This window comes from Canis lupus, chromosome 25 (genome assembly GCF_003254725.2).
Source record: "Canis lupus dingo isolate Sandy chromosome 25, ASM325472v2, whole genome shotgun sequence".
In the NCBI taxonomy this organism is placed as follows: Eukaryota; Metazoa; Chordata; class Mammalia; order Carnivora; family Canidae; genus Canis; species Canis lupus.
The window spans coordinates 12,383,313-12,409,263 of record NC_064267.1 but is presented as its reverse complement, the minus strand read 5'-3'; the positions used below and the strand labels follow the sequence as shown (position 1 = coordinate 12,409,263).

The window sequence follows — 25,951 nt, the reverse complement described above, 5'->3', positions numbered from 1 at the left end:
ATCTGCAAACAGGAAAAAAAGAAAATAACCCAGGGGAAGGCTGCTTCTGATTAAATCATTTTATATGGTCAATCATGGAAGCCATGCCTGACAGCCCTCCATTCTGCCTTTATGAGGAAGACAGACAACGCAATACATTTGAGCAAGAATAAAACATGGTAAATTGTAAAAGGATGAATATCTACTACCTAGAAAATATACTTATCAAGAATGTCTTTTTATACTAGACAACTGTAGTGAACTATTAGTTCCCAGACTTGTTTAAAACAAATATGATAAAATACATTTTTCCCCACTCTCATATTTCAAATCATATCTACAATCCAGTGTTTACCATTCCAAGTGTAACACTGAAGGGTCACACCAGGTCAGTACCCAAAGGAGAACTGCCAAAACAGGCAGGAAAGGCTTCCCGAAAAGGAGACAATCAAGTGACCTTGGGAAACTAAGAAAGTTCTGGAGGAACAGGAAGAGCCCATGTGAGGATATGAACACAAGAGAGACGAAGGGTATCTGAGCAGTGAAAGGATGAATTCAAAGTACAGAAAATACAAGAAGCATGAATCTTAAACAAGAGAATGAAGAACAGGAAGGCTGGAAGCCCACACCTGCTCTCCTGGCAGACAGCATGTCCCTGAAACTGCATCAGAGACAACAAAAATGTGTATAAAAAATCATTCCTACAGGCATCATAAAAATCATCTCAAAGCAGTAGTCCTTTATAAAAGGTGAAATTCACCAACATTCTGAATACCTACCTTCTACCTAACCCTGCACAAAAAGTTATAGAACATGATTGCCAAATTGTAATACCCACTTAGTGGATAGTGAGATTAATGTGGTGGATTTAACCATTTGCTTTTTAAGTAAAACAGAAAAGATCATGGTATGTCTCCTTACAAGTAAACAACAGTTTGCAAAACTTTCGTTCCAATAATTAAGTATGTGTGTATTAGGTCTAACTGCAAAATCTATTTTCATTCTAAGTTTAAATCAAAAAAGTTTTGATATATACAATGCTACCAAAGATTTAAAGGGGTAAAACAAAATTGCAAAGTCATAATCCAATTGGGAAGTAAAAATTGGTTTTTCATGATGACATACACGTAGAAAACTATTATAAATAAATTGAAAGTTACAGAGGAGAAAGTAAATGTCAAACTATGCTAGTATATTGCACATACTATAGGATATTAGGACAGGAACAACTATGAGAGCTGAGGAATTTGGGAAAGCCTTCATAAACAGATGCAACTAAAAAAGCAGTCTTGAATTTTTCTTCAGGGCTATTTCATTATAGCTTTACATGCTGGTAAAATGAGAGCCCTTAACCACTCCAACTGTGGGCTACACAGTGGACAGAGTAATGGACTGTAATTAGGAAGCCTGTGTTCCTGTTCTGGTTCTAATAGGAGTTAACCACAGTGTCATCTTCCAAAATCACTCCACCTTGCTTTTCTCATCAGCACTGTAAGAGAGACCAGACTTATCTGGTCTATCCCAAATTTAAAACACTGTAATTCTAAGATAGCAACAACATAGAGTCACAATCAAAGTGTGAACTTAGAACAAAATATTTCACCCCTTCATGCTCCAATTTCCAAATCTGCAAAATAAGGCAGGCAATATCCTTATGGCCTGTTTCTAAAAACTGTATAGAAGATTTAGAACAATGTCTGGCAGAGTAGGCACTAAACAAATAGTTCTTTTACCCCTTCTTACTCCCACCTTCAGATCAACACCCCCAAAAGACTGAAATTGTCAAAGTAACTAAGAAAGTATTTGGAGGTTCCGCACTGATATACAGTCATTCTAAGAATCTTGGTCTAGGACTGCTAAGTAACCTCTGGTTTTAATTCGGCCATCAAAGTTAAAATGTGCTCCACATAAAGTACAAAGGATTCTTATGGTTGAACCAGACTTAATAGTAGCACAGCACCATCAAAGCATATTACAAAGGGCTGCAAGTGCTGTCTGAGAATCCGAGATCAGCACAAAGCAAAGCCACCCTTGGTAAGACAGCATATGGTACAAATAATATAAAGAAGGAGGTACGGTCTCCAACATGAATGGAGAACTCAAAACGCCTTCCTATCTCTGAACTACTATATAACCAATTATCAACCTCTGGAAATCAATCACATTCCTGAAAGGCCCTGGCCTCTGTTACCATCACAGGGCTTCTGATAGCCATTTGTGTAAGTTCCACGGAGATAGAGAAACCATATAAACTTATTTTCCAATGGTGTATGTGTACATGTTCATATGTACATCCCATCTCCCCTCCATCCTCCATACCACCGCAAAAATCTTCAACCCAATAGGGAAGGCTTCTGGCAAGTTTTCAAAGTTTTCGAGAACATAATTCTTTTCAGAAGAAATTAAAGTAGCTTACTTTCTTCTTCAGCTACTACCATAGAAGCACATATGTAAAATGTTACACACGTAAAATTCCCCATGTAAGCAATTAGGGAAAATTCAATTCTACGATTAATCACTGGCCAAATAATTGCAAATTTAAATTTACTCAGAACTACACTTAATTAATCCTTTTCATCTAACAGTATTACATACACAAACATATCATGTAAGAAACAGAAACTAACCAAGTTACATATCTCAATCATTATTACAATTCAATGATAAATGACCAAACCAAAAACATTAGACATATAATTTTAACCTCCAGTTTACATACCTGTTAGAACCTCAATGTTCCTGTTAGACATGTTAAAAGGTATGATCTTTGTATGATTTAATCTAATACCTTCAGTGAAAAGTTTAGTTATATAATTCACAGCCAAATGTGTTATTTGTAGAGAATATTTACATGCAAAGAATAAAAGATTCAGATTCACTTTCAAATCTTTTAATCAGTCAAGGAACGAGAAAGTAAGAACACTAACTTGGTGCCAACAACAACAAAAAACCCCCACGTTTTTAATCTGTAAATGTTCACGAGACAATGAGTTACTGAAAACTCTCATTAATTCAACTCTGTCAAAAAGTAATAGTGTTGATACTAGGCTTAGAAAGAATTACTCTGCCAAGCCTTCACATTTAGTTTAACAATAACATCAAAAAGAAAATTCTGAAATATAACCAAACGTAGCATGATGACATACTTAATTTGAGTGAGTCCACAGAATTTGACAAATCCCACCCATATCAATACCAAAAAATTTACTAAGAAATTTATAAAACACTCTCATGGACAGTTACACATTTAAAACATAACTATTTTGGAACTCCCTTACTAGCACCTTACCTACAAACAAAAAAAGCTTCAGATTTGGTTTTTGCAGCATCTCTGCAGAGATTCACCTACTCTGGTGAACAAATAACAAGAAATGTGTCATTGTCTTAAGCTCCTTCTACTATATACTATAGAGTCTCTCCCATTCCTGTGAAGAAAATCACTATATAGATACAAGGTATTATTAAGTTGAAGCGAAATCAAAAGTACTTTCTAAGTTACTCTATTACTACAACAACAGAGTTCATACTCTCCAGATTCCAAAGGCAAACTGTATTCCTGTTCACCCTAATAAAAAGTAAGAATATGAAACTGAAATAGTTTTGTCAAACACAAAAAGGAACTGACTGCAGCTGGCACCATGTGCAGTCATGTCCAAAACATAACCATGGGTGGGCTGATGTCGCAGAAAACTGAGCTAGGGGTCAGTGCCTCCAATGAAACCATTAAGCTGGAAAAACCATCAGAATCAACTATTTCAGAAAACTTAGACCAACCACGGGAGTGGCTGACGAAGACAGAGGCTGCCCAACCCAGGTAAGAGAGCAAAGTGCCCAATCCAGCTACCAGCTCCTGTCCCTTTACCCCACAGCACAGGTAGGCACAAGGCCCATGTGCCTGGAGCACTGGCTGGTGTCAGGGTAGGCCATGGAGACCTTGCCCTCCTAACATTGGGGTTGTATATGTTGTCACACTGGGGGTAGCCTGGGGAAACAGCACAGACACCTGCATTTGTTTCCACCCTCTAGGGGTACATGAACTTCCCTTTCTGGGTTTTTTGGGTGGTAGCAGGGGAGACCTAGACATTTAAGTAAATCTCTGTCAGCTCACAAGCTGACCACAGATAACGTAAAAGAAACAGCAGTAACCACACACAACAAAGAATACACAGTTTGCAAAGTTATTTTGGAAAAGTCACCACACAAACAGATGACTGCAATCCTCAACAGCAATCACTGAGAAAAGGAAAATCTGATTCCCAGAGTCACCACACTGTAATATTCAAATGGTCCAGTTCTCAACAGTAAGTTACAAAACATACAAAGAAACAGAAAACCACAGCATTCTGGGGGGAGAAAAAGAACTTGACAAAAACTATCCCTGAAGAATGCTAGACATCAGAATTACTAAGGCGTTAAATCAATAGTCTTAAATATGTTCAAAGAACTAAAGGATACTGAGAATGCTGTATGAATAAATAGGCAATGCCAATAAAGAGATTATAATAAAAATGAAACCAAATAGAACATCTGGAATTAAGTATAACAGCTGATGAAAGAAATTCACTAGAGGGATCCAATGGCAGATTTGAGCAGGCAGGACAAGTAATCAGCAAACTTGAATATAAGGAAACTAAAATTATCCAGGCTGAAGAGCACAATGAAAAAACAGAAAAATGAACTGAGGGACCAATGGAACACCATCAAACATACAAAATATGTATCAGGAGAATTCCCAAAGGAGGAGGATAAAAGGAGCAAGCAGGGGAACAAAATCTTAAGAAATAATGGCCTCAAACTTCCCAAATTTGATGAAAGACTTGAATCTACATATCCAAGGAATTCAACAAATTTCAAGCTGGAAAATCTCAAAAAAGATCCACACAATATAATCAAACTGGCAAGGGACAAAGATAGAAAAATCTTGAAATCAGCAAGACAGAAATAACTCATCACAGGAATCCACAGTAAAGATTAAGAGCTTCTTTGCCATCAGAAATCATAGATGCCAGAAGAGAGAGGGACGATAGGTTTAAAGTGCTGAAAAAGAAAAAGTGTCGAACAATTCTGTAACTGCAGACTGTCTTTAAGGAATGAAGAATTAGGACATTCCATGACAGGCTTTGTGGGATTCATTCATTACTAGTAGCCTGACCTCTAATACTAAAAGGAATCCTTCAGGCTAAGATGAAAAAAATACTAGGCAATCACTCCAAGCCATGTAAAGAAATAAAGAACAGGTAAATACAATAGCCAGTATTACTGTACTTTTGCTTTTTAACTCCCTTTTTCTTCTGAAAACACAAACACATTAAATAAATATAGATCTGTATTAATAGGTACACAACGTATAGGTGGAGGGAGGGACGACTGGGTGGCTCAGTGGTTGAATGTCTTCTCTCAGCTTGGGTTGTGATCCAGGGAACCTGAGATCAAGTCCCGCATCGGGCTCCCCACAGGGAGCCAGCTTCTCCCTCTGCCTATGTCTCTGCCTTTCTCTCTGTGTCTCTCATGAATAAATAAATATGATCTTTTTAAAAAATAAATAAAAATAAAGGTGGAGGGATAGGAAGGTACAGGCACAGAATGTTTGTGTGCTATGGAAACTGAGTTCGTATTCCAACTAGGTTGTTATAAATTTAAGATGCTAATTGTAATATTCAAAAAAACTTAAAGAAAATAAGGGAATCAAAATGGTACATTAGAAGCAAGTAAATACCAAAAAGGCACTAATGGAGGAATAAAACAACAAAACAAAACAAACACACAGAAAACAAATACCTAAATGCAGAAGTCCTTCCTTATCAATAATTACTTTTCAATGTAAATGGCTTTAGTTCTCTTATCTAGTAGAGATGGCAGAACAGATAAAAATATGATCTAACTATAGGATGTCTACAACAGATTCATTTTAGATAAGCAGACACGAAGAGACTGAAAGTAAAAGAATGTAAAAATATATTCTAAGCAAATAGTAACTAAAAGAGGGCTGGGGGAAGGAAGCTATCATTATCAAACAAGATAGATTTTTAAGTCAAAAAAAGTTATGTGGGGGGGGGGCGTCTGGAAGGTTCAGTTGTTTGGGTGTCTGTCTTCGGCTCAGGTCATGAACCTGGGGTCCTGGGGTCAAGTGCCACTCCGGGTTCCCTGCTTGTCGGGGAGTCTGCTTCTCCCTTTCCCTGTGCCCCCCCTCCTGCTTGTACCTGCACTGTCTCTCAAATAAATAGGCAAAATCTGTTTTTAAAAATTTAAAAATAAGCTACATGTACATCTAAAACTAATGTAACATTGTGAAATATACCCAAAAAAAAAAAACTTACAAAAGTACTATATTATATACTTGAAAGATCTAATTAAGTAGAGCTTAAATGTTATCACCACAAACACACAAACACAGAAATTATGTGAGGAGATGGAGGTGTTAACCTTCAGGTGATAATCATTTTGCAATACATACGTGTATCAAATCACCACCTTAAACTTGCATATGTCATATATCAATCTCAGTAAAGCTGGAGGAGGGGAAGATATGAGACAAAGAACATTATATACTAATAGAAGATTTAATCCATCAGGACAATGTAACAATTACAAACATAATATGCACCAATCAACAATTGACAAAATTGAGGCAGTTGAAGATGACTGCACAGGAGAATCCCGAACTCACCTCCTTCCATGGACAAGACAACTCTACAGCTAAAATATCCAACAATTCCAAGGGGTGTGGGAGAGTGCTGAAAACTAGCTGAACATTTCCTCCGTAACAAAGGATAGAAAGGCCACATCAACAAGGAAAGAAAGGCAGAGACACTATCTTACCAAAACCCCTACTCCTGATGCAATGACCAATAATCAGAAGTTGAGAGGGATCTCACAAATATGGAGCGATCCTTCAAGCACTTGAACCCTTGGAACTTGCACCAGAGAGACAAACCTCAGGACATCTGGCTTGGAAAACCAATAGGGCTTACATCCAGGAGACACAAAGGGCTGTAGGAAACAAAGATTCTGCTCTTAGAGACAGGACTTGTGTGCAGACTCATTCACTCTAGGACACAGGGCAAAAGAATCAGACTGAAAAACACCTAAACCATATAAGGGAGATTTATTTGTAGGCCAGAAGGGAGTGGCATTATATACTCAAAGTGCTAAAAGGAAAAAACTTCCAGCTAAGAACTCTATCCAGTAAGGTTATCATCATTCAGAACTCAAGAAGAGAAAAGAGTTTTTCAAACAAGCAATAGCTAAGGGAATTTATCACTACTAAATTAACCTTACAAGAAATATTAAAGGGACTTCTTCAAGATGGGGGGGTGAGGAGGAAGGCACTAAAGAGTAACAAGAAAACATAGGAAAGTAAAAATCTTACTGTTAAAAGTAAATACACGGTAAAAGTAATACTATAAGCACTTACAAAGACAGTATAAGGTTAAAAGACAAAAGTAGTAAAATTAAATAAAATTTCAATAATTAAATGATACACAAAATAAAAAGATGTAAAATGTGACATTAAAAACATAAAACATAGGGGAGAAGGAGTAAAACTGCAGAGTTTTAGAATTAACTTCCCATTACCTTTAAAACAGACTATTTTATATATGGGCCATTACAAGTGAGCCTCATGTAAAAAAGTAAAATAAAAACCTACATTAGATACACAAAAGGTAATAGGAAAGTAATCTAAGCATAACACTATAGAAGGTCATCAAAACAAGGGAAGACAACAAGAAAAGTAGAAGGAAAGAGAGGAAGTACAAAGCACCCAAAAAAATTTACAAAATGGCAGTAAGTCCATACCTATCAGTAATTACTTTAAATGTAGGTGACCTAAATTCTCAATCAAGATAGTGACTGAAAGAACTAATAAAAAAAACACAAAAAACAAGACCTATGTATATGCAGCCCAAAGAAAGTCACTTTAGATGTTAAGACACATACAATGAAAGTGAAGGGGATGAAAACAGATATACCATACAAATGAAAACCAAAAGATACGTGGAGTACAGACAAAAATAGACTTTAATACGAAGACTGTAATAAAAGACAAAGATGGACATTAGATAATAATAAAGAAATTAATTCAACAAGAAGATACATTTGTAAATATTTATGCACCCCACACAGGAGTATCTAAATATATAAAGCAAATATTAACAGATCTAAAGGGAGAAAATGACAGTAATACAATAGTAAAGGACTTTAATATCCCACTTACATCAATAGAAAGATAACCTAGACCAAAAAAAAGATCAATAAAGAAATAATAGCCTTAAACAACACTTTAGATTAGATGAACTCAGTAAACGTATACAGAACATTCCATTCGAAAGCACAATAGACATTTTTCTCAAGTATTCATGGAACACTCTCCAAAACAGATGTTAGCCCACAAGTCTTAATAATTAATATAAGAAAACGGAAAACATATCTTTTTTTCCAACCAAAACAGTATGTCTAGAAAGCAATTTTAAGAAAACAAAACTAAATATCACAAATACGTGGAGACCAACAATACGTTCCTGAACAACCAACAGGTTAATGAAGAAATCAAAGGAGAAATCAAAAAATATCTTGAAACAAATTAAAATGGCAATACATCACACCAAAATATATGGGATGGAGCAAAAGCATTTCTAAGAGGGAAGATTACAACAATACAGGTCTAGTTCAAGAAATAAGAAAAACCTCAAATAAGCAATCTAACTTTACGCCTAAAGTAACTATAAAAGGAAGAACTAAGGCCAAAGTTAGTAGAAAGAAGGAAATACAGATCACAGCAGAAATAAAATAGAGACAAAAAACAGAAAGATCAATGAAACAAAGAGTCTTTTCTCCTTGAAAAGATAAGAGAAATTGACAATGCTTTAGCTAGACTCATTAAGAACAGAGACAGGGCTCAAATGAACAAAATTCGAAATGAAAGAGAAGTTACAAATGATACCAAACAAATACAAAAGATCTAAGTGACTGTTATGAACAATTACATGCCAACAAATTGGATAATCTAGAAGAAATGGATAAATTCCCAGAAACATGCAATCTTCTAAGATAGAACCTGAAGAAATAGAAAGTCTGAAGAGATGATTACTGGTAAGGAGATTGAATAACCAAAATCCTCCCAACAAGCAAAAGTCCAGGATCAGATGGACTTCACTGGTGAATTCTACCAAACAAGAAAATATCAATCCTTTTCAAATTCTTCCCAAACTTCCAAACCCACTTCACAAAGCCAGCATTACCATGATATCAAAACCAAGTAAGAACAACACAAAAACATTACAGGTCAACATCTCTGATGAACATGGATGCAAAAATCCTCAGCAAAGAATTCGTGAATGGAATTCAAAACATACTGAACTGATTGTACACTATGATCAAATGACATTCACTCCAGAGGCGCAAGAATGGCTCAATATCCAGAAATCAATCAACATAATAATCCACATTAACAAAATGAAGAATAAACATCGTATCTCCACAGATGCAGAAAAGGCATCTGACAAAATTCACCATCCATGTATGATAGAAACTCTCATCAAAGTGGGTATAGGGCAGCCCCAGTGGCGTTCCTGGAGACCCAGAATCGAGTCCCATATCAGGCTTCCTGCAGGGAGCCTGCTTCTCCCTCTGCCTCTCTCTTCGCTCTCTCTGAATGAATGAATGAATAAATAAATCTTTTAAAAAAAGAAAAGTGGGTATAGATGGAATGTACCTCAACATCATCATATATAGTACAGAGGATCTTAAAAAAAATTAAAAATAGAACTGCCATATGATTCAGTAATTCTACTTCTGGGTATATATCCAAAGAAAATGGAAACATCTTTTCATAATTTGAAAAGATGTGTGTACCTCAATGTTCATGGTGGCATTATTTATAATAGCACAGATATGGAAACAATCTAAATGTCCACTGATGGATAAAGATGTGACACACACACACACACACACACACACACACGAATACTACTCAGCCATAAAAAAAGAATGAAATCTTGTCATTTGCAACACCATGGATGGACCTTGGGATTATTATGCCATGCAAAATAAATCAAACAGAGAAAGGCAATACCATATGATTTCACTTTTGTGCAGAACCCCCCAAAAAACAAAACAAAGAAACAAAACTCATAGACACAGATAATAGACTGGTGACTGCCAGAGGGAAGAGGGGGAATGAGTAAAATGGGTGAAGAGGATCAAAAGGTACAAATTTCCAATTATAAAGTAAGTCATGAGGGTGTATAAATCATGATGACTATAATTTAAAATATTCCATTGCATATTTAAAAGCTGCTGAAAAAAAAAATAAATAAATAAAAGCTGCTGAGAACAGAACTTGAAAGTTCTTACCACACTCAAAATTTTTTTTGCAATTCTTTATTAAAGCAGATAGTAACTAGACTTATTGTGATGACAGCTTCACAATGAATATCATTATACTATACACCTATATGTTATAGGCCAATCATACTTCAATTAAAAAAAGAAATTTTAAAAACTGACAAAATCTAAGGGAAAGCGATCAATTGTACAATAGTTGGATAATTAAATACCATCTTTCAATAACAGGTAAAACAACCAGACAGAAGTTCAACAAGGAAACAGGACTTATTAATCAACAAAACCAAAAGCTGATTGTTAAGATCATCACATTTGACAAACCTTTAGCTAGACTAATGAAGAAAAAAGAGAAAAGATTTAATAAAATTAGAAAAGAGATTACTACCAATTTGACAGAAATACAAAAGATTATAAAAGAATATTATAAACACCTATATGCCAACAAATTGGAAAATCCAGATGAAACAAATTACTAAAAACAAATTACCAACTGACTTAAGAAAAAAGTTGAAAATCTGAAGATTGAAAACAAGTAAGGAGATTGAGTCAGGAACTAAAAACCTCTCAACAAAGGAAAGTCCAGTTCCAGATGTCTCTACTGATGAATTCTTACCAAACACTTAAAGAATTGACACAAATCTTTCTTAAACTCTTCCAAAAAACTGAAGAGGAGAAAACACATCCTAACTCATTTTATGAGGCCAGCATTACCCTACCACTGAAGCCAGACTAAGACACTATAAGAAAACTACAGACCAATATTCCTTATGAATAGAGATACAAAAATACTCCCCACAAAACACTAGCAAGCCAAATTCAGCAATATATTAAAAGGTTTCTTGACCATGACCAAGTGGGATTAATGCCCAGAATATATAAAGAACTTCCACAGCTCAAGGAAAAAAAAAAAAAAAAAAGACAACCAGGGGTGCCTAGGTGGCTCAGTTGGTTAAGCATCCAACTCTTGATTTCAGCTCAAGTCATGATCTAGGGGTCATGATATGGAGCTCCGCATTGGGCTTGCACCAGGTATGGAGTCTGCTTAAAATTCTCTTTCTCTCCCCCCTGCCCCTGCCTCTTGCTCGTGTTCACACATGCACTCTCTTTCTCTCTCTAAAATGTATAAATCTTTAAAAAAAAAAAAAAAAAAAGATTTTCTCTCCTTTTGTCCCACCCCCCCTTTTTTTTTTTTAAAGATTTTATTTATTTATTCATGAGAGACACACACACAGAGAGAGAGAGAGAGAGAGAGAGAGGCAGAGACTCAGGCAGAGGGAGAAGCAGGCTCCATGCAGGGAGCCTGATGTGGGACTTGATCCTGGGTCTCTAGGATCAGGCCCTGGACTGAAGGTGGCACTTAAACCACTGAGCCACTGGGGCTGCCCCCTCCCCCTCTCTCTTAAAAAAAAAAAAAAAAAAGCAAAAAACAGAAAGACAACCCAGCTAGCAGGTAAGTACATGAAAAGATGCTTAATATCATTATTCTTTAGGCAAACCCAAATCAAAATCACGAGGTACCACTTCAACACCCATTAGGATGGCTAGAATCAAGACAGTAAAAATAAAAATTAAAAAATTAAAAAATAACATCCTCATGATGAGAATGTAGAGATATGGTGGTTCCTCAAAAAGTTAAATATGGGATAACCATATGGCTCAATAGTTTCAGTCCTAGGTATATATCCAAAAGATCTGAAACCAGGAAGTCAGACAGACATATATGTCAATGTTCACAGCAGCACTATTCATAATAGCCAGAAGGTGGAAACAACTCCAAATGCCCATCAAGGGATAAATAAATAAGACATAGAATAATACAATGGAATATTATTCAGCCATTTAAAAACATGAAGTACTGATTCATGCAATAAATAATGAATCATAAAAACATGCTAAGTGAAAGAAGCCAGACACAAAACGATAAATATTTTATGTTTCCACTTATATGAAATACCTACAGTAGGTAAATTCATAGAATACAGAAAGTAGAGTACAGGATAGCAAGATTTGGACAGAGGGAGGAATGGTGGGGTTTCTGTTTGGGGTAATGAAAAAGTTTTGGAATTAGACAATGATAATGATTACACAATGTGGTAAATGTAACAAATGTCACTGAAGTGTACCCTTAAAATTAGGTAAAATGACAAATTTTACATTATATATATTTTACCACAATTTTTTAAAATACGTGATTGAGAACACCTGGGTGGCTCAGTGGTTGAGCATCTGTCTTTGGCTCAGGTCGTGACCCCAGGGTCCTGGGATTGAGTCCTGTGCATCAGGATTCCCCCCAGGCTCCCTCAGGGAGTCTGATTTTCCCTCTGCCTATGTCTCCACTCTCTCTGTGTGTGTCTCTCATGAATTAAATAAAAATTTAAAAACAAACAAAACATATGACTGAGTCACAAGAGTATTACACTGGGCTCCCGTGACAAGAGCTAAATACATTTCCCCATTGTTCTTTTTCTGGAGAGTACATCATTCATTGAAATCAAAATTTCTTAGGTGAAAAACACAACTATAGGGTTCAGACAAGGCCAAGTGTTGCTTATTTAATATTGCAAGCCCAAAAAGGTAAGTTAATTCTTGAGGTAAACAATACTTAAATTCCACTGCTTTGATTTGTCAAACCACAACAGTGCCAAACAAGGATATGAGAAAAATCTGGAAGGGATCTATGTCTCTGAGAAAAGATCAGGTTGGCAGGGTATGAAATAAGAGTTGTCCAGCTGCTGAAATAATAAAAGGTTGAATGATACCCAATGTTTACACGTGGTACTTCTCAAAAACTGCAGTAAAATTTATCTTTTAAAATAAACACAGATTTATATATTTTAAACACAACTAGAATACAGATTCCAGAATGCAGTAAGAAATCAACATCATTAATGTCAGAACTTGAGATTGGGTCATGTCATAAAGAAGAAAGATGGGAACTGGTAAGAGAGACACTTCAGGTGTCACAGGACAAGAGCCGAGCAAGAGTAAAACTGTTACAGAAGTAGTGAAATGAACAGTGAATCAAGAGTCTGAGAGCAGGTTCTGTCATCATTTTACAAACCCTATGACCTTAGCAAGTCACTTTGTCCATCTTAGTTTCCTCGCTTCATGATACAGGAAAACATCTACTCTCCGTCCCTCGTGGGGCTGTGGTAGAAATCAACGAATGAGAAACTTCTCTGTAGCATTAAAGCACTATGTAAAGGTATGATTAAAGCATTAGTCACTGGGGTTTCTCTAAGCGGTCGTTTTACCAAACCTGAGCAACATGATGGAAAATTCCAGTACAGGACAGAACTTTCTGTAAGTGCACTGTTTCAGATAGTTACTGTGTAGGTGGAAGGCGAATATGCCAATCTTCAATCTACTCAAAAATCTGGATTTAGCTCCCTATGGGCAGTTGTTAAAAATATTAGAATAAGTATCAAATCCCTTCTGTATGCCTTATTTAAGGCTTTAAATAAATATTGCATGTTCACAATCTGAAAGCAATGCAAATGATAAAGGGGGGCGTAAAATAAAAACATATTTAAGTATTATTTACCACTCCTTCCTTTACATTCCTTTCCCCAGGGACAACCACTGATAACAGTTGGGTTTTAGCTTTTATGATGATTATTAGCACTTAATATATGCATCAGTCAAAAGCTTTTAAATCTAATATGCAAAGGGCACATGGGTGGCTCAGGGGTTGAGCGTCTGCCTTCTTCGGCTCAGGTTGTGATCCTGGGGTCCTGCTTCTCCCTCTGCCTGTGTCTCTGCCTCTCTCTGTGTCTCTCATGAATAAATTAACAAAATCTTTTTTAAAAATAAGCAAGATGAGAAACTTGTGCACACACTCACACACACCCTCCAAACTTCCATTCCCCAGGTCACCTCTTAATTTTTATTGTGTATTATTGGATATAATATTGCTCTAGGGCTTCTAGTAATTCTCCATTTAAATCTCTAGCTGGATTTACCAATTTCATTAGTACTTAAGAAATTCCTGCCGTGAAGCAAAAGAAAATTAGCACATTTACCTTTCCTTCTACCTTTCATTTCTTCCACCTCTTAATTAATTCGTTATGTACTCAGGGATTGTAACACTTGCATTCATTTCTATAACTAGATCTGCCATGATTTATTCAAAAAACACTAACTAGAAAGAGATTACTCAAAGAGTAGCTAAGGCATGCTAAGCAGCTTGCTTTGGAAAGTATAGAGGGGAAGATAGAGACACTGAATAACTTAAGACAAAGAGTTTTACTTACATATGCGAGACATTTTATAGGAAACTGGCCAAAAAAAAAAAGATGCCATCACTCCAACAAAAGCAGTACAAGAAAGAAAAAAGAAAAGAAAAGAAAGAAAAGAAAAGAAAAGAAAGAAAGAAAAGAAAAGAAAAGAAAAGAAAGAAAAGAAAAGAAAAGAAAAGAAAAGAAAAGAATAGAAAAAGGTGGGTAGGAAGAAAGGGAGGGAGGCAAGGAGGGAACGAAGGAATTGGGAGAAAAGAGAAGAGAAGAGAAGCCCTACTCTTTACACTACTGTCACCCAAATGAGAATCTTTCAAGCTTCTTGTTCTCTTTCAAGCTCTCAGGTTTCCTCAAGAATCTGGAAATCCCTGGGTAGTCGTTCAGATTTGTGAATGAAAGATGATTAGCAGAAGTACCTGGCACGGGGTTCCCCTGCACTTGTCCAGAGAGCACCCGCTGCAAGCTCTAGAGAGGCAGCTGTGTGAGCAGCAGGCCGGCAAGCAAACAAAGCGGGAGACACTCGGAGGGCGGAGGGCGGAGGGCGGAGGGCGGAGGGCGGACGGAGGGACTGCACCGTTCCCGGCTCCGGTGGTAAAACCAAACTACCATAGGCCCTCTCAGTGCTCTCTAGTCTCGAGGCCTAGGACCGATCAGCTCTCCTCAGATAAGAGGTCACTCACCTCCCACAAAGACCATGTCTCTGGCTTTACCTTAAAGGTGAAAACCCAGCATGCCAGCTACTCTGAACAGAAGACAGAAGGCTCGGCTGAACCAGTTCCTGCAAACCAACTTCTTTTATGGATTACCATGGCGACCGCCTCACAGCCACACTCCAACAGAAGCTACGGATTCCGACAGGCACCTTCCACAAGGCTCTCCTGAGAAGGCTACAGTCCGTTGTTCTCTATTGCTTATTGTTTTTCCTGCTCTAACTCTTCCCACTTGCTGCTGTCTCCTGCATTCTTCCTACTATTTTTCACTCCACTGAGAACTCAAAAACGTCTGGTCCACTGGTAGCACCATTTATGCTCTAGCTCTGTTACAGTTTATTAAACTGAACAACAACACACCACACGCACATCCTTCCAACATTTCCACAGAAATTTGACAAGTGAAAGGGTAGGAGGTCAGACTGGCCTCTGGTTCCTTCTAAGATATTACTTAGAAAGTAAGAGTTTTTAGTTTAACAAGTATAATAGTACTCCAAAGTAGTCAACTCTCCCCAGAATACAAATACTGTGTAAATCATATAAAAATAAACATTTTTCTTTGCTAATAAACATTTTAATAGAAGGGATATATGTGATGCTAAATCAACTTCATTAGAAACTCTCAGCCCACATCAAAGCCGTTTCATTCAGACCATTATTCCAAGCACAAATCTCCAATGTTTTCCTAAACATCAAATAGAAATATCAAAGAAATTTATAGATCAATGATCAATTTCAGAAAAAAATTTATTTTTATTCTGATTTATTTAAAAATGATGTTATTAGTCATACCTTATGACATGTGTCCCCACACTATACATGAAAAGGACTCAAGCAGCTCTTTTTACAGGGTCACTGAAGATCCACAAGCTAAAACTTGGAGAGAGGTAACACACAGCTGAAGTATTTCCATCAAAAGCCATTCAATTTCTACAATTTCTGTCACATTTGGTTTGCCATCTAGGCTTGCCTCCTCCTATATTCTGAAAACTGGCACAGAAGAAGGAGGGAATAGGTGTCCCCTATTCAATCAGGGCAGCTGAGGAATAAGTGGTCAATGATTCAGAGGTGAGATTAAATGTGTCCACATGCCCAAATATACAAGGTACTTTCTCCCAAACCTCTCAGAACAGAGGGAGTTACTTTTATTATCCAGGTCCCCTAGGTGTCTATCATATCCAAAAAAACAAAACAAAACAAAACCTCTCACAATTATGTCCTTTTGAATAACAAAGGATTGTGGACCTGACACAAACTTGCTAAATGACAGTTCTAAATGCCTTTACTTTAGAGAAGTAAAGAGCTTAAACACATTTATTAATTATGCCTAGATACGATCTCATCATTGTACAAGATGGATATTGGAATAAATAAGACTCGAAAAATTACTTTTATAAAGGAGAGAATAAGTCAGCTATCAGTGATATATTATCATGGGAATATTAGCAAATACACAAACAAAAAAATCAATTGTCAATATTATGAAAATAGAAATGCTATCATCCTAAGCCACGGTATCCACTAATGCCATCAAAAATTAATTTAAAAGTGCTGTACGTAAGGATACACCTAAATGCAAGTAAAGACAACATGCTCTGACAAACTATGCTCAGATCACAAAAATAACTAGAGGTGAACTCAACATTAATGTTAAAGATACTTATGAGCAATTTGAATGTAAATAAAAATATAAAATGAAAACACCGTCTCAAATCTCTGTGTAACAAAATTTATAAATTAAATATAAGTAATCGTTTCCTACACTATCTGAATCTCTAAACATTTATATTCTACTCACTTAAATGTTAAATGTTATGATAACTGCTGCTTTATATATAGGCAAATAACTATATAGAAACATCTACTGACAGAAGCAAGCTGGTGGAAGAGGGGAGTGCAAAGGAAAATTTGCTCTTCTTCACTAGCCAGACTGGGTAAAATAGCCCACCCTAAAATATATAAACTGTTTTCATAGGGCTCAGTCCGTCTAGACTTCAGGAAGCAGCAGTGCCCTTCACCACCATCCTTTTTACTGGAGGCCTCAGCTGTTCCTGAGCTAGGACTGTTTCCCCAGAACAGGCAAACAGTGAGAAAGCAGTCAAGAAGAGGGGTCCTATCCCCAGTCCCCATGGCTTGCAAGACTCTCAGATGATTTCTGCTGAGATAAAAGGGTGACTTTAAGCAGAACCTGATTTTCTGTCACACTGCTGAGGGTGGCAGAGTTGGGGTCACATCGCCCCAGACAAGGGAACAAAATTAAAAATGAACTACTGAGACTTCATCAAGAGAAAAAGCTTCTACGCAGTGAAGAAAACAAGAAAACTAAAAGGCAGCCTACAGAATAGAACAAGATATTTGCAATGATATATATAATACAGGGTTACTATCCAAAGTTTATAAAGAACTTATCCAACTCAACACCCAAAAAAACAATCATCCAGTTAAGAAATGGACAGAAGACATCAATAGACACTTTTCCAAAGACATCCAGATGGCTTAAAAGACACATGAAAAGATGCTCAACATCACTCATCATCAGAGAAATGCAAATCAAAACCACCTCACACCTGTCAGGATAGCTAAAATTAACAACGTAGGAACAACAGGTGTTTGCAAGGATGTGGAAAAGGGCTACTGGTGGGAATGCAAACTGGTGCAGCCACTCTGGAAAACAATATGAAGATTCCTCAAAAAGTCAGAAATAGAACAACTCTATGATTTAGTAATCACACTACTATTTATAAAAGAATACAAAAACACTAATTTGAAAGGATATATGCACCTCTATTTTTACTGCAGCATTATTTATGATGGCCAAATTATGGAGAGAGCCCAAGTGTTCAAAATACACACACACACACTAGAATATTACTCAGTCATCTAAAAGAATGAAGTCTTGTCATTTGCAGCAATGTGAATGGAGCTAGAGTGTATTATGCTAAGTGAAATAAACCAGAGAAAGACAAATACTATATGATTCCACTCATAAGTGGAATTTAAGAAACAAAACAAACATAGAGGGAGGGGAAATAAAGGAGAGAGGGAAACAAATCATAAGAGACTTTAACGATAGAGAACAAATTGAGGGTTCTCTACAGCTTTCTGTAGCTATTCCAATTAAAACTGCAGAAACTGGGACCCCTGGGTGGCTCCGTAGTGGAGCATCTGCCTTCAGCTCAGGTCGTGATCCTGGGGTCCTGGAATTGAATCCCACATCAGGCTCCCTGCAGGGGAGGGATCTCCCTCTGCCTATGTCTCCACCTCTCTGTGTCTCTAATGAACAAATAAATAAAATCTTAAAGAATAATAATAAAACTGTAGAATTAAAATTCAAAGAAAAAAAGCACTCTAATGTTAAATTTGACTTGAAAATACCAATGTGAACTAATTTGAGAAAACTTTCCTTACTATAAGGTCCACTAAAAGAACCTCAAGGGAAACCTGCGTGGCACAGTGGTTGAGCATCTACCTTTGGCTCAGGGCGTGATCCCAGGGTTCTGAGATCGAGACCCGCATCGGGCTCCTTGCATGGAGCCTGCTTCTCCCTCTACCTGTATCTCTGCCTCTGTCTCTCAAGAATAAATAAAATTAAAAAAAAAAAAAAAAAAACAACTCAAAACCATGACATCCCATAGCAATGAGCACACCTAGAATCCATATCTTGGTTTCTAAATGCCATTCTCCACTAAAAGGAACCAAGATACTTTAGAGAAATGGTTGTTTGCAGGGCTAGGGAAAGTATGAGATGGCCTTAGAATATTTTATGCCAGGAAATTAAGAAGCGTTCAAAGAATGATAAAGATATGACAAGGGGAAGGGGAGACAGCTTAACATCCAGGCCAGGTTAGGGATAATTTATGCATCAAAATTAATAAAAAATTATAATGTATTGAACAAAACAGAAGTCCAGACTGCTATAAATAAACACATGAATACATAAAAGGGAGGGAACCTCTTTGTGGCAGAATGCCAACTCATAGCTATAGAAAAAAATGACTATCCTAAAACCAGTAAGTGAAATGTGATGAGGAGCGGCATATTTACTTAATAAAGTATCTCCCCCAAAATTAAATACAAAGTAAATACAGTAATTTGAAGACGAAGAAACCTGCAGGAAAACCACAACCAAAAGATTAAAGCTACTATCACCAATATTCGCACAATCAGCATCATGTTTCCTGAATAGGACACATCTTCTGTAGTATTCCTGTTAAAAAATGTATAACCTGGGTGGCTCAGGTCATGGTCCCTGTCCTGAGTCCTACGTCCTGAGTTCCACATCAGGCTCCTTGCTCTGTAGGGAGCCTGCTTCTCTCTGTCCCTCTGCCTGCCACTCCCCCTGCTTGTGTGCTGTGTCAAATAAACAAAATTTAAAAAAACAAAAAAAACAAAAAAAAACAGCATAACCTGAATCTAATCATAAAGATTTACCAGCCAAACCCAAAGTGAGTAACAGTATACAAACTATCTGGTTGATACTCCCCCAAAATGTCAAGGTCAATAAAGACAAAAAAAGGGGGGGGGGGGGCTGAGAAACAGTTATTAAAGGACATTTTTTTAAAAGCTAAGTAAATAAAAAAATAAAAATAAAAATAAAAAAAATAAAATAAAAGCTAAGTAAATACCTAGGATAGTCTTTAATTTGATTCGACCATTCCTGGGACAATTGGCTAAATTTAAAAATGCACTAAAGATTTGGTAACTACTGATTTTCTAAATTACGCTTTATGAAAGAGAACATCCTTGTTCTTGGGAAATGCATACTGAAGAACTTAAGAATAAAGTGACACAATTCTCCAATTTATCCTTAAAAACTCCAGGTAAAATCATGAGTGTATGTATGCCAAGCAAATTTAGCAAAATATAAATAACTGATGAACTTGAGTAAAGGCTATTTGAGAATTCCTTGTACTACTCTTGCAACTCTTCTATGTATCAACAAGTCATGGCAGCACCCATGACTGGCAACAACCAGAATAATTTAAGCATCAAAAAGAATAACTAAATATTAAACCAACTATAACTGATTATAAAGCATTCAAAAACCCATTCTGATACTCAAAAGAGAGTAAAAGAATGGAGAAAGAGGGAAAACTCATTCACAGCACTGGTGGGGAATATCATACTGATTCCTTATTCTAAAAGCTGAAAAAAAAAATAAAAGCTGAAAAAATTTTTAAATATAAATAAATAAATAAATGCTGAAACACTTATTCTGCCTTTATAGGAAGAGGTATACTTCTTCCTATAAAAACGAAAACAAATTCTCTGCAGATGAATGCCTGCTAATAACCATGGAAGGAATGACAGAAAAACATTATTTTGCAATCCAAAGAGATCTTTGAAACTGCCCTAATCATCAGTGGGTGCACAGGGGAATTAAGATATCAGCAAAGTGCCAAATATCTCAGATTACTTGGCAACTGCAAAGTAAAATATTTCACTCAGATTTCAATGAAGAGATCTAATGGTTTCTACTTTAATCACAGAATCAAATTCAGCATCACTAATAGATACAACTACCATCATGTTCCACATTACATGCTGCAATATGAAATACATAACATTACTCGTGAAGTATCATTATCAAAGAATGTTTAACCTCAGTCTAATCAAGCCTTGTGACCGAGTTTCTACTTTATAGGAGATATAAGAGATAGAGAAACAAGAGATAAAAGAAGTGTTCAGACATATTTGGACAGGGTCATTCGATGAGACCACCTGTCCTGTCTGTTCAAAAAGTCAGCGTCATTGAGAAAAAAAGAAATTAAGGAACTGTTCTACATTTAAAAGGACTACAGAGACAAAAGCAGAGCATCAACCTTGATTGGACTGTTGTTCTAGAAAAAAAAAAAAAAAAAACCCACAGAAGACCACAGAAGACATTTTTAAAACAACTGAGGTGATGAGAATATGGTCTAAGTATTAGACAATATTGGAAAATAGCCATTACTTTTCTTGGGTGAGAAAATGGGACTGATTAGGTAGAAATATGCCATTATTTTTAGATGATCCATTAGGGTCTACCTACTTAACCATCCCTCAGAGTTCAATCCCTTCATCAAAAAGGTCTATAATTTTTAATCTAAAGGTTAATTTTATTCATCAGAGCCTATACAAGGAAAAGAGAAGTTTAATTCAAAACTACTAAGAATTAGGCTCTCTCAATCCCCAGGGAAGAGAGGTGCTCTGCTGTTCAAGGACTCCAAGTCACTGATTAGCCCTGACATCAAGTCACACTACTACTGTGCTGACAGGACTTTCCCCAGTGTTTTCCCTTCCCTTTCCCCTCACCCTGAAACTGCCCTCAACTGTGACTGGGGATTTTCACCTGCAATAAGAGGATGATGTGTAGACAAGTCAAGAGAGGTACATTATTAAAACTTGCTTTTGCTAATATAGGGAATTCATAATTTGCAATTATAAGCAGAACTGCCATGAAAATGCAGGGTTCCTAGCACATATCTCAAGGGTTGAGGCGAACTAACACTTACTGGACACCTGATATACACGATCTTATTTACTCCTCCCAATAGCAGAGTTGTGGGACAAGCAGTTGAATATGATCATTACAAACAAAGACCCTGGATCCAGACTTCGGGGATAGGATCCCCAGCTCCACCGGCTCAATTACATCAGGGCAATTCCTTAAGCTATTTTGTGCCTCAGTTTTCTTATCTATAAAAGCCATGCACCAACCTCAAACTTGCTGTGGGGACTGAATGAGCCAATATGCGTAGAAGTCTTAGAATAATAATGTAAAGCTTCCAGTAAGGTAACTAATTGTCACACATATTATTTTTTACCCATTTCTAGATGAACTCAGGAGTTTAAGGTCAGGTGCCCATGGCTGTAACTAACCAATGGGAGAGGGGAAGCCTGAACACAAGTCTGTGTCAAATGCAGAGAGCCCACTCATTATATCTACTTCCCTTCCTTCCCAATTGTCAGGTTCTCTTCAAATAACTATAAAAGTGAAAGGTGTTTTTCCATGAGTATCCTTCTTGCAGAATCACAGGCAGCAAAAGACACAAAACTCTGAGCCATACTTTTCTGTGTGAAACAGTAGCTAGCTAGCCCCTATGAATGAACTCTAGGCCATAATGTTGTGAACTCCAGGAATAACTGGTACTCACACACACCTTGTCCATGTGGCTAAGGAGCTGAATGGAAACATTGTTTCTATGAGAAAATGAATAATCAGCTCCAATCAACTGACTTGGGAAACCAATCTATTAGTTCAAGACTTCCTGCTTTTTCCCTAGTGTTTGTTATTCCGGTTTGGTAGCTTTTCAGAAGGAAGGGCAAATTAATAGTAATGTAAACTAGCTCACACATAGCTTCAGTCTAAATTACCACGTTGAAGGAGTTCATTTAGAATCTGGTCATCACTGTGAATATAATGATCCCAAATTTAGTTCTCCTGTAGTACCTCTCAACATAAATGGCCAGTTGTCCTAAGGTCCCTTTTAACTCTAAAAGTTTATAAAACCAAATTGTTGTGGTCAGTAGAGAAAATGAGAAACAATGAAAATAAGTATATATCCTGGGCTCCAAGAGGTTACAGAGGAAAAGACAGAAGCAATAAATTTTAAAATGTCTAATTTGAGAACACTAGCATTAATAATTAATCCAATTATCCATAGCCCAACTAAAAGGCTATGCAATCATACAAAAAAATTTTTTAAATATTTGCTATGTATGGAGAAGACCAGGAGAACATACAAAACCACATTATTAATTACCAGAATTGGGTAACTAATTGGGTTAGCACCTAAAAGGGTTATAGGTACTTTTAGTGTCTTCTTTACACATTCCTGTTCATCACAAACATATATTCTTTTTGTAATAAGTAAAACAACAGAATTTACTAAGTATCCATGTAATTAATGAAGCTATTGCATAGCTATGAAATGCTCAGGGATGGAAAGTAGGGGACTGAGCAGTTACAAAGGGGGAGAGGGGAAATCGAGCAACTGGTTAACCACTTCCAGAAGATGTCAGCCCTAATGGGATTAATGCAAAAACAGGTAAGTGTTCCACCACTGGCTTGTAAGTAAAGTTAGAGGCACTTAAAGGATTCAGTTTAAAGGATACCTAAACTAAGCAATGCTATTCCCCTTCAAAAAGTACAGTTCTTTCAGTCCCTACCTGGTTTCTGAAAGGACTTCAAATGGCAATACCCCTTCAGCCCATCTGTTATGGGTGGAACTGTGTTCCCCAACAAGGCATTAAAGTCTGACCTCCCAATAGCTCAGGCTGTGACCTAATTTAGAGAGTCTTTATAGAAGTAATCAAGTTAAAATGAGGTTATTAAGGTAAGCTCTAATCCAGTTTGACTGGTGTCCTTTCAAAAGGGGGAAATTTGGACATAGACACACATAAAGGGAAAACAATTTGAAGAGACACAGTGAAGAGAACCATCTAAGGAACACCTGAAGCTGTCAGAAGCTAGGAGAGAGACCTGTAACAGATGCTTCTCTAGCACCTTCAGAGGGGGAATAACCCTGCTGACACCCTGATCCCACTTCTGGCCCCCAAAGCTATAAAACAATACATTTTCCTTGTTCTAAGCACTGTCTGTGGTCCTTGTCACAAAGCCCTACAACACTAATACCTCATCTTATAAATTCCATGCAGCTAGACACCCTCGTATCCACTGCCTTTTTAAAGAGCTAGCATGGAACAAATTTATTTGCAGGATACAGTGAAACTAACCTACAAGCATGACGATATGTAACTACTCATAATAATAATTCATATTATTATTTCATTTTAGTTTCCACTGAATTTTCTTATAAATGCCTTCTGTGAGAATGTTTGTAATATTTAACTATAATAATATACTCGCAGCTGAGACAAAACAATTCTGAATTAATCTAATCATTCTGAGTTACAAAGTTGATATACCATAACTGAGATGTCAAAAAAAAAAAAAAAAAAAGGCAATACTGCCAATTAAAAGGTAGAGACAGGGTAGCCCTGGTGACTCAGTGGTTTAGCGCCACCTTCAGCCCAGGGCCTGATCCTGGAGACCCGAGATTGAGTCCCATGTCAGGCTCCCTGCATGGAGCCTGCTTCTACCTCTGCCTGTGTCTCTGCCTCTCTCTCTCTCTCTCTGTGTCTCATGAATAGATAAATAAAATCTTTTAAAAAATAAAATAAAATAAAAGGCAGAGACATTTAACATAAACCACAATTTAAGATATATAGGTCATAAACACAAAGAAACCCACAAACAGAAGCAGAGACTCAAAGGAGAAAATCTTGAAAGCAGCAAGAGAAAAAGGAGTCCTCACTTACAATGGAATACCAATAGGATTAACTGCTGACTTCTCAGCAGAAACAATGGCAAGGAGAAGGCAATGGGATAACATTTAAAGTGCTCAAAGAAAAAAAAAAACTATCAACCAGGAATATTAAACCTCGCAAACTATGAAATAAAAACTTTCTCACCATAGCGAGGGAGGGAGAAAACTTGACAATTTTTTGCTAGCAGCCACATCTTACAAGAAATACTAAAGGAGGTTATTCAGGCTGAAAGTAAGTGACCTAAAAGAATATTTCAATCCCACAGGAGGGAACGAAAAAGGACCTGTAATGGTAACTGTTTCACTACAAAGACCACTATAAACACATTGTTTTCTTCCTTTCCTCTTTTAACTGATTTAAAAAGCAATTATACAAAATAACATGTATATAAAGTATTGCTGGGACTATAATATATATACATAAATGTAATATACCTGTAATATATGTATCAATAACAACAAGAGAGCTGGGTAGAGCAAAGCTAGAATAGGCAATGGGCTTAGGAAAAAATGGTAAGATATGAATTATAACCACATATTGATGCGTTTCTAACATTAACAGATGTAATATGTGCAAAAATAATGCCACAAAAAAGGGAGAAAGAAAATAGGACCACCACGATGTAATTCCTCTATTCCAGTGACTTAGAGGATTCTGGATCAAGTCTCTAGATCTACCAGTTTACAGAAATGCACATGACAGAGGGATATTCTAAATACCACTAAAAGGATACAATCAGCAAAATGCAGAGTATGAGAAAAGCTATGGGACAATCGAATTTCTTCAACAGATAAACTTATTTATAAAAGAGATGAAAGATCCAAACTTAAGAGAACATCCAAATGCAATGTATGGATGCAGCTATGTAAAACCATTTGAGATAATCAGGCAGTTTCAACAACTGGATTGAGGGTATTAAGAAATTGGGAGATGGGGGGCTGGACAGTAAATTATACTGTGGTTGTATTGAGGAAGAGGGGAACTCCACACTTAAATTACTAGCAGTACGGTCTGGTGGCAAAAGCACTAGATGGAATTTGGAGAGATCCCAGACAGAATCCTTCCCAAACCACAGTCTGAAGTAAGCTAGTCATCCATACCCTCATTTGTGAAACAGAATACTATTACCTATTGGGCCAGTTCAGAGATTTACGGTTGCTGTTCAGAAAAAAGAGGTAATAATAAAGGGGTCTAAAAATGAAAATAATAATCTTGGTTAAAAAAATTATTTTAAAAAATGATCATGGTGAGGCCTCTTCACAGCAGGTATCTGCCATGAAAGTATACTCTGCATACTTTTACTAATGACTGACCCATAATAACCAGGTCTGTCACTTTAAGACAATATTTCTATGAAACCACTTCCTCTGG

General features: G+C 36.7%; 1 protein-coding gene across 6 annotated transcripts in view; it reads right to left on the bottom strand.

Moving 5' to 3' along the window:
- USP12 (ubiquitin specific peptidase 12) overlaps positions 1–25,951 on the bottom strand; it is a 145,832-nt gene that overhangs the window by 46,238 nt on the left and 73,643 nt on the right. The window contains exon 1 of one of the 6 annotated variants that reach the window (XM_035715947.2): positions 15,239–15,378. The exons of 4 other annotated variants lie outside the window; for them this stretch is intronic. The gene's annotated coding sequence lies outside the window, so the exon portion shown is untranslated. Of the gene's footprint in view, positions 1–15,238; positions 15,379–25,951 lie in introns of those variants that run through there. One more of the 6 variants, XM_035715943.2, reaches the window with a different exon arrangement.